This window comes from Berghia stephanieae, chromosome 9, assembly GCF_034508935.2.
Source record: "Berghia stephanieae isolate SIO BIC M18660-M18661 chromosome 9, UCSD_Bste_1.3, whole genome shotgun sequence".
Taxonomy (NCBI): domain Eukaryota; kingdom Metazoa; phylum Mollusca; class Gastropoda; order Nudibranchia; family Aeolidiidae; genus Berghia; species Berghia stephanieae.
This window is the reverse complement of record NC_088368.1, coordinates 12,148,054-12,158,326: the sequence shown is the minus strand read 5'-3', so window position 1 is coordinate 12,158,326 and position 10,273 is coordinate 12,148,054. Positions and strand designations below refer to the sequence as shown.

At 38.2% G+C, this 10,273-nt stretch overlaps 1 long non-coding RNA gene across 1 annotated transcript; it reads left to right on the top strand.

The window, feature by feature from the left end:
* Window positions 1-225: 225 nt before the first annotated feature.
* LOC144979305 (uncharacterized) lies at window positions 226-10,142 on the top strand. The gene is made up of 3 exons (XR_013646659.1): window positions 226-439; window positions 4,832-4,913; window positions 8,973-10,142. It is a non-coding gene; the product is annotated as an uncharacterized LOC144979305 (long non-coding RNA).
* The last annotated feature ends 131 nt before the right edge of the window (window positions 10,143-10,273 follow it).

Below are 10,273 nucleotides of genomic sequence, written 5' to 3'. Positions count from 1 at the left end.
TGGGGTTGTGAGATTTTCAACCACTTTTCCTCCTCTCTTTTGTTAGAATAAACAATGGGAATATACATTGTTGTATAGTGTCATACATTTTGTTTGCTTGCTTGTTTGCATCCTTTGTTTTGGGGGGGGGGGGGGGGTTTATTTGTTGCTGTATGTTTATTTTTTAATTACGTTTTCTTTTAAATTTTTTTTCTTTTCTTTTTATTTTTAATTTTTTTTTGGCAGGACGTTCAACAAGCTTGATCTTTATTTAAAACTCACTCCTCTAAAATATTGAATTGTAAAAAACTGAATTGGTCCACGGAGGAAGAGAAGCGAAGAAGTAGGACGACGACGAAGATGAAGACAACCAGTTTGAACCAGTAGGAGAAAAAAGAGGACACAGTGACGATGATGAGGAGAAATAAGAAGAGGAAGGAGGAAGGGATTATTAAAGAAGGTAAAGAATGTGTTTATTTGTGTGTGTGTGTGTGTGTGTGTGTGTAAGTAAGTGCGTGGGTGGGTGGGTGGGGGAAGAATAATGGGAAGAAGAAGGAGAAGAAGGGGTTGGGGGGGGGGGGGGGGGGGAGACCAAGAAAAGCATGAAGAGGAAGTTGAGGGTGGGAGACAGAAAAGTTGATTGAATACAAGAAATAGAAAAAAAAACTTACTTTAAAAAGAACAAACACACACACACACACACACACACACACACACACACACACACAAAAGGTGAACAAAAAAGAGTTGAGTAAGGGTGTGGGAGTGAGGAGAGAAGGAGAAGAAGGGAATGTTTAATTAATGACAGCCCAGCCCATACCTACCAAAGACCAAATCTGGGTCAGTGTTGTTTAAACTTGAACCAAAGACCCTTGTGTTACAACTGGCTGGATGAAATAGGTCACGATACGGTCAAGTAGGATTTACCTATTTATCCATCGTTGCTGTCTGTCCTTCATTCATAGACTAAACATCGTTTATACGTTTTGATCAGAAAACTTTCAGTACTTCAAAATTCATTCATAACTGCCATAATAATCCAGACAAAAAACAAAAAAAAAAAAACAAAAAAAAACAAACAAACAAACAAACAAAACAAAAACAACCTAAAACAATAAAATGAAACAATTTTGGCCAGAAAACTCGTCCTTCAAATATCGATCGTTTAAAATGATCCTCATCTAGTTAAAAGCTCACAAGCTTGGCACTTCCAGGCAGGAGAGTATTTGACGAGAAAAAAAGTCGGTCATTTTAATTCATCGATTGTTGAAGGACGAGTTTTCTGGCCACATTTTTTTTAAATTGCGGGTTTTTTTCCCTTGTTGTTTGTTTTTGCTTGTTTTGTTTTTTTCCAGAGTACGGCAAATAACTTATCAAAGGATTAAGCTCCAAACTTATCAGGGGGAAAGAAAACAACCCAACAACAATAAACAAACAAACAAAACGAAAACAAAAAAAGACAGAAGAGAAATCTTAGAACCAAGACCAGGATTTAAAAACAAAAAAACAAACTTGACAGGGTTTAAGCTTAAGCGATCAGTATAGAAGGAACGAAATTGACGTCACTTTAAAAAGCATATAATATGTGTCCCATCGTCTCAAAACAGTATTATGTCGGAACGAACCAGATGCTTAAAATCTGAATTAAATGTTAAACTGGTCAAAAATTTAAATTGTTGGCATTAGCACCCAAAAATATGGTATCCATTCTCCTCAATAAAACATACAAACTCAACACCAGTCTGATATTTTTGGCTATAAATCCAATTTTCATCATCTTAACCAACCCGACTTAATACCGTTTTGAGGCGAAGGGTCACATATTATAGTATATGCACAGACGAATGAAACTGACACAGTCACCGCCAACTCATTAAGTCTGAATTTTGGCTATAAATCCAATTTCACATCTTAACCAACCCACTAATACGTTTGAGCGAATGATCACATATTATAGATATGCACAGACGAATGAAACTGACACAGTCACCGGCCTGCTCATGTGGTGAGGAGGAGGAAGGTGCAGAGCATTTCCTTTAGCGATGCTGAAAATACTCAACCCATAGAGAAGAGATAATAATATGACCCTCTGTAACTTCTCTACATAACCCCCCCCCCTCCCAAAAAAAAAAAAAAAAAAAAAAAAAAACAACAAAAAAAACAACAACTTTTCGGCCGGCTAGAACTAAAAAAGACGAGTACCTTCATCTTCGAAGCGGGACTCCTGTACAAAGACATATAAGAGAAGAAAGAAGACACCACTCTTGTTCTTGTTTTTAGACAGACTATAAATGTTTATGTTTTAATTATAGTTCTGTGTGTTGGTACCTTATACCCGGCTGGCGAATGTTTGTGAATAAATACTAATTACTCACCTAAATGCATACACCATCAATACTATTGTGAAGTAAGTTTTCTGGCTCAAATTTTTTTAGGAGTTTTGTCAGTGTTTAGCAGCTGTGTCTCTCTTGACTCTTGACCTACAGCCGACAGGTCACTCGATACGTGTGGTCTGACACGGAGCCCCTTAGGCCTTACGTAACCTGACAAAAGCGATACTGATTTTATGTTAAACGTTCACCATTACAATGATTAAATCTGTGGCCTGTTTCGTTGGTTTTTTTTTTTTTTTTCAATTTGTCTTTCTTATTTCGTGTGTGCGAATGGATGGGGGATGGGGGGTTTGGAGGAGATGAAGCAAAAAGGAGGTAAATTGCTTGAAAAGACAGTCAGCACGAGGCATACACAAAGAGCTTTTTAAATTATATTATTTCAATAGTGAAGTAATGTATTCACAAATTGTGACCCACTGCATCAAGCCGGTATTATACATATAGGGGGGTGATTTGGTCGCTATGAATGAATTTTGTAGTCCGAAATAGTATAATATATGGAATATGGTTCGTTTGTTTGTTTGTTTTGTTTTCGATGTGATTTTTGTTTTGTTTTGTTTTGTTTTTGTTTTTGTTTGTGTTTGTCATGGGCATGTTTTTTTTTAAAAGTGATAAAAAAATAAAATCTCCCATTTCTGGTCATTTCTACGATAAAAGCATCTTTAAGCTCCTTGCTCACCACATGCAGACATGTCTAGTACTACGAAACATTCGTAGAAATCCTAAATTTTGGCTCCAGCTACAGAACCGCATTCGCCTCATTGACTAAATAGATCTTGTTGAGAAGGAAGGTTAAGTTCTTTAGAAACTATATTCAGAACTTTTCAGGACCATTTTTGGGTCATGCTGAGGGCAAATTGTTTATTTCTAAGCTATTTTAAGTTAAAATGTCTTGTTTTATTTGCCCTGGAAACTACGAACTTTTGAAATTTCAAGCAGGCATCTCTGCATATGTTCTCAAAACGCTGAAGTTTCCCCAAGTCCCAAGCCAACAATCCCATTTAGGGATGAGGCATGACGCCATCAAGCACACATGACATAATGTTTACTAAATGCACGAGGCACTGTTGCAAATTTTTTTGTTGGGGAGTCGGTGGGGGAGGGGGGGGGGGGGGGGGATAGAGATAACACACTCACGGGTTAAGTACTCATTTACACCTGAGTACGACGAGAAAATGTGAATAAATAACCTTTTCCAAGGACTCAACTTTGCGCCCGCCAAACCACACCACAGGACTCGAACCCTGGACCACAGCTCAGAAGTCCAGTGACATACCTCAACCCCCCCCAAAGCGGAACCTTTAGCGGCTTATGAATAAAGTTATATCTGTGTCTGTTATACTCCCACACATTCCACTCCCCCCCCCCCCCCCCCCCCCCCCCCCGATTGCCTTATTCAATATTGCCTGAATCACAATACAATAGATTTATGCGATGTGTGGCTAGCTATTAGGACTTAGCCCCCCAGTCAGTCAGTCTCTGGACTGCTATGGTTAGGACTACTACTACTACTACTACTACTACTACTACTACTACAGGTGCGGCTTTGTGGACTTGTGGTATGAAACTCCCCTTTGGACCACTAGTTTCCCCCCAGTTCGAGTCTCGCTCTTTACGACACAATGTTGAGTCCTTGGAAAATGCTCTTTACTCACATCTTCTAACCGCACTCAGGTGTAAAACGAGAACCTGTTTATCATAAAAGCATTTAATAATATTTTTTTTTTAACAAGTGGAGAACCCGCAATATTAGCAGGGAAATAAAGGCTTTTACGCACTCATCTCGCTCGGCGCATAGTTTAGTCCTTGGAAATGGCTCTTTATTCACATTCTCTCACTGTACTCAGGTGTAAAATGAGTACCTGACCTTAACAGCGTTGCCCCTGTCGGAAAAAAAATTGATTAATTATCGCCTAACAGGCGTCTTGTCTCGTTCTACATGTTACTTATTGCTGTTGGTCAGGGACCCTTTGTAAAGGGTTTTGAGCATGTTTAGTGGATATTGCCCTATATATAAGAGCTCAAGTTTTGATTTGTTTTATTTTATTTGCCAGTAATTTTATGCTCGTTAGCAAAAATTTAACCTGGACTGTGTGCAACATAATATTTAACCCCCAGCTCAATCTTTTTTTTTTAAAGAATAGATTAAGGGGTCAACAGGTTACAGATTATGGTCACATTAAAGCGTGTGATAATTTACTCAATAATATTTACTAGCAACCTAGGCGATAAAAGATTCGAACAGGGATGGTAACGGGAGAATGCATAATAACAATTGGGTATGAAGAGGAGACCGGAAACGGATTATCACTAGAACAGGGCGTGGGTGGTGTTGGGTCGGCCGAGGATGGGGGGGGGGGGGGGGGGGGGGGGGGGGGGGGGGGTAATAATAGGAGCCACAAAAATCTGTGATGGGAACGGCGAACTGAGGCGCGTTCTTTTCTTTATTCTTTATGCAGTTACAAGACTACCTGCTTGTATGACCTGTGATCTCGCTGCCTGTGATGCATGGCTGACTGACTGGCGTTTCGGATTGCGTAGGTAGGTGTTAATAGTTTGTGTTTATACGGCTTGAAAGTTGAAAGAGATACAGGGTGAGTGAAAGTGGAGCAAATAATAGTGGAAAAAAAAAAAGACAAAGAAAAAGAAATAAATGAAGTAAGAGAATGATAGATAGATGGATAGGCAGATAGATAGATAGATAGATAGATAGATAGATAGATAGATAGATAGATAGATAGATAGATAGATAGATAGATAATCTGGCCATCGGTAGTGACGGATATTGTAAGAGCGTTAGTATGAAAAAGGACGCCTAACAGGCGACTGGTACTGTGTAAGATGGGGATATGATCCCATAAGGCCTGCTGGGGGAATATATGAATCATTGTGAAGCGCATTGAGCATGTTTAAATCCAGGAAATAGCTATACCTATTAAATGTCTATATTTATTAAGTTTACAGTATCTTCGTTAAAATATATTGGCCTTGGTGAAGTGAGGAGCTTTACTACAACACCGATACCTCGCACCGATTTCATTTATGAGAAGTTTTTGAAGTAAACATCTCTTTGTTGGGTTTGTTGTTGTTGTTGTTTGTTTGTTTATTTTTGTTGTTATTGTTATGTTTTTGTTTCTCTTTACCAGACACACTAAAATAACTATGAATGTTCTTATGTTAGAAATGTGACGCATGGCTGGTTTTAGATTTAACTGCGAGTACAATGCGTAGGACGCGATTACCGTTGGTGATACGAGAAGACGCAATTATTGCTTTGAGGAGTGGAGTATAAAATCAACACAGGAAACGATTTTTTTCCTTTTTCTTTTTCCGTTTTCTCTTCTTTAATTTCTTAATTTTAGTTTGTCAAAAGAAAGTGAGGAAGTGACTTTCAATACCTGGCAAGCAGGGCTGCCAGATGGCAACGTGCGTGGCCAATTTTGCCAAAATTGGCCACACTGAAAATCACATGTTTATTTTTAATTTCTTCAAAAATATATTTACTAAAAGTGTTTTTAACATTATTTTTTTTTACTAGTTTAGTCGATTTTTTTTTCAGTTTGTCAGAACCGATGAGTTTTTCAAGGGAGTCCAGAGTGTAATAGTGTTTGGTCACGTGAGGTTCTGTTTGGCCACGAGGAAATCTGGCCATCTGACAAGCCTTCGCGAAGGCCCGTGTTTGGGAGTTTTTTTGTGTGCCAAGATGAGGGTCGTTTAAATCGATCGATATTTGAAGGAAGACTTTTCTTGCGAAATTTTAAAATATTAGTTTTCCCAGAGTATGGTATGTACTGTCTACCAGATGTGGGGTATTGATGCTATGCGTTTATCCAAAATGCCCCCAACATCCGCCAGCCGGATATAACGCAACAACACACTAAACTAAGTGTAACCTTGAACGTTTATAGTTTGATTGATAAAGCTACTCTTTTCTTTTTTTTTTAATGGCTGGCTAAAAACAATAACAAATAGCTGAGTGTGGTCAATTTCGTTCCTTTTAATGAATGAAGGAGTTGACAATCAAAGTCAATCCCTTTTGGTGGCCAAATGATTATTATAAAGCCCCCCCCCCCCCCCACCTCCCCCCCAAAAAAAACAAAAACAAAAAAAAAAACAAAAAAAAAAGCAAACACACACACACACACACACACACAAACACACTCACACAAACACATGAGACATCGTATCTCAGAGTTGTGGCGTGGCTACGGTTGTGGTGTGTTGTGAGTAATAGTTTTGCAATGTGTAACCCTAGTTTTGTCAACAAAAATCATCAATCCTATTGTTTACTTGCGGGTTGGACAGAACAAAGGGGGAGAAAGAGAGAGAGAGAGAGAGAGAGAGAGAGAGAGAGAGAGAGAGAGAGAGAGAGAGAGAGAGAGAGAGAGAGAGAGAGGTGGGTGGGGGGTCGGTCACAATCACATTCCCGTGATATGTGTAATTGCTTGACTAGTTAACCATTGATTTGCGACACAACCATTGGTTTGTCGGTTTGAATAGTATAGAGTATGAGGCAATCATAAAACCTATCACAGTAGATTAACTTGCAATTTGTATTTCCGATAGATAGTAAGCACTTGGCTAAGAAGTTCACGACATTGCCATCCGGAAGTATAACGGACCAACACACAATCTATGTGTAACCATGAACTTTTATAGATAGTATGCGCTTGGCCAAAGAGTTCACAACATTGCCATCCGGAAGTATAACGGACGAACACACAAACTCTGTGTAACCATGAACTTTTATAGTCTGGTTAATACAGTTTAGTGAGAACAACTCACAAACGCGGATGGCAAAAACAATAACAAAGGCCTGAGTGACGTCATCTTCGAACTCTCTATAGATAGTATGCAGATGACGTCACTCAGGCCTTTGTTATTGTTTTTGCCATCCGCGTTTGTGAGTTGTTCTCACTAAACTGTATTAACCAGACTATAAAAGTTCTTGGTTACACAGAGTTTGTGTGTTGGTCCGTTATACTTCCGGATGGCAATGTTGTGAACTCCTTGGCCAAGCGCATTCTATCTATAGTCTGGTTTATAGATAGTATGCACTTGGCTAAGAAGAAGTTCATAACATTGCCATCCGGAAGTATAACGGACCAACACACAAAACTCTGTGTAACCATGAACATTTATAGTCTGGTTAATACAGTTTAGTGAGAATAACTCACAAACGCGGATGGCAAAAAAACAATAACAAAGACGTGAGTGACGTCATCTTTATTCTATCTATAGATAGTTCGAAGATGACGTCACTTAGGTCTTTGTTATTGTTTTTTTTTTGCCATCCGCGTTTATGAGTAATGCTCACTGAACTGTATTAACCTGACTATAAACGTTCATGGATACACACAGTCTTGTGTGTTGGTCCGATATACTTCCGGATGGCAATGTTATGAGCTTCTTAGCCAAGCGCATACTATCTATACAATTTAGTGAGAAGTACTCCTAAACGCGGATGGCAAAAAACAATAACAAAGACCTGAGTGACGTCAACTTAAAACTATCTATAATGTTGATGTTAACGAGTCTTAATCCACTTCATATTTGGCCGTTTTAAAATAACATAATTTTCCTCAGGAATGGTTAATTGAATACGTAATTCATGACAGCATTACGGAAAACATACCCCACCTGCTGTTCACACATACTTACAACCATGTGCAAACACATACGAAAGCACACACACACATACAACACACACACACACACACACAACCACATACACACTAACATCAACACTAAACATACATTAAACAAAATTGTGTCCGCTTGCAACACATGTTACACACACAATATTTACCAATTTATAAAGTACTGGATGTAGTTTATACCTAAGATTTATGCATATATGATATAGATAGATCGAAGTTGACGTCAATTTGGTCTTTGTTATTGTTTTTTGCCATCCGCGTTTATGAGTAATACGCTTCAACAGTCGTAACGTCACTTCCCTCGTAATGACGCATGGTAACTTAGTAACTGGCTCTAAACTATCGGAATAATGGCGGACGCCCTTATGAAATATTTCTCCGACGAGCATAAAAGCGTATCCAGAGGGAAAAAAAATATAAATCTGATAATGTTTTGACTTTTACACATTCTGATCACAAGACATGAAAAGTTCTAGACAGCATGAAGAATAAAAAGTACCGATGGAACCAAGAAAAACATTGAAATAACCACTCACTTTGATCGATGATGACGTGAATATTGTTACTGAGTATGATTACCATGAATTTAAAATGAAATGGAATGAAAATCAAATTATGACTCTCTCTCTCTCTCTCTCTCTCTCTCTCTCTCTCTCTCTCTCTCTCTCTCTCTCTCTCTCTCTCTCTTCCCCCCCCCACACACACAGTGTGTGTGTGTGTGTGTGTGTGTGAGAGAGAGTATATATATTTATATATTTCTCTCTCTTTCTTTCTCTCTCTCATTGTTGGTTCTGCTGGTATTGTTTATGTTATTATTATTATTATTATTATTATTATTATTATTAATTTTATTATTATTATTATTATTATTATTATTATTATTATTATTATTATTATTATTATTATTATTATTATTATTATTATTATTATTATTTCCCAGTACATCTTTCGTGACGCCGTGACCTCAAACTGACGGACCTAAAACTTCCTGCTTTCTTCCCTGTCGGATATCAGTGTATCAACAACAGAAATGACATCAACTCTATTTATAGCGAGTGAGAAAACCTACGTGATAAAAACGCCGTGTATTATTAGCCAATCAATTTATAGACCGGTTGGGAGAAACATCCTCATAATTACATAAGTTCAAGATCGCTGGGTCCAAAGGCAAAGACAATGGCCGCCTATTTTAGATAACGCATTTATTTTTAATTAAAACCTTTAACCGTGCGGTGATGTGGTCTAGTGGTATGACACTCGCTTTCGGATTGGAGGGTCCTGGGTTCGAGCCTCGCTTGGCGGCGCATAGAGGAAAAGGCTCTTTACTCACATTCTCTCATCGTACTCAGGTGTAAAATGAGTACCTGGTCTTTGACAACGTTGTCTCTGTCTGGATAAAAACTCCTCTAATCTATCCTAAAAGGCGTCATGTCTCGCTCTACATATTACGTGTTGTTGTTGGTCAGGGACCATTTGTAAAGAGCTTTGAGCACGTTTAGTGGATATTGCGGTACATGAAAGCTCAAATTTGTTTTTGTTTTCTTTTTGACCTAAGCGATTTGATTTGACTCTGTCCTGACTCTCAGGGTGGTTGAATGGGTTATTTTCTGGTCCGTCTGTCTTTTAAGGTATTTTTAATAAATAGATTTAATTTAAATTGAGCTTTATTTAGAGCAATATCCACTAAATGTGCTCAAAGCGCTTTACAAGGGGTCCCTGGTCAACAGCAACATTTAACATGTAGGACGGGACATGACGCAAATGAACACGGTATGACACCCGTGGTGAGTCTGGTGCTTAAAATGTGAGCCCAAATTAAACGGTTCCGTTGAGGAGAAAGAGCCTTTGGTTTTCCTAACTAGTTCTGTAAAAAATTACTTTTAGCTCTTTATTATTCGGTTAGTTCCGTCCGATATGAATGAATATGGCTGCGCTGTCTCGTGAACCATGTGTGTGTGTTACTTGTGTGTCAGTCTGTTCAGTAACAAATGGACGTAATGGGTCAATTAAGTGACCTATCGTCTCAAAACGAGTGAGCCTGGTGCTTATAATTTAATTGCTTAAAATTAAACTCTAAACTTTGGGTCAGAATAAATGCCTTTATTGAAAAGATTAACTTTGTTTCTTTAATTCATGAGAAAAAAAAAGTCAAATTTCCCTTTACAGTGAAATCCGCATAAACTGATCAACTGAAGTCAACATCTGCTTAAACTGTTCTATTGATTAAATGTGGCAAAAATT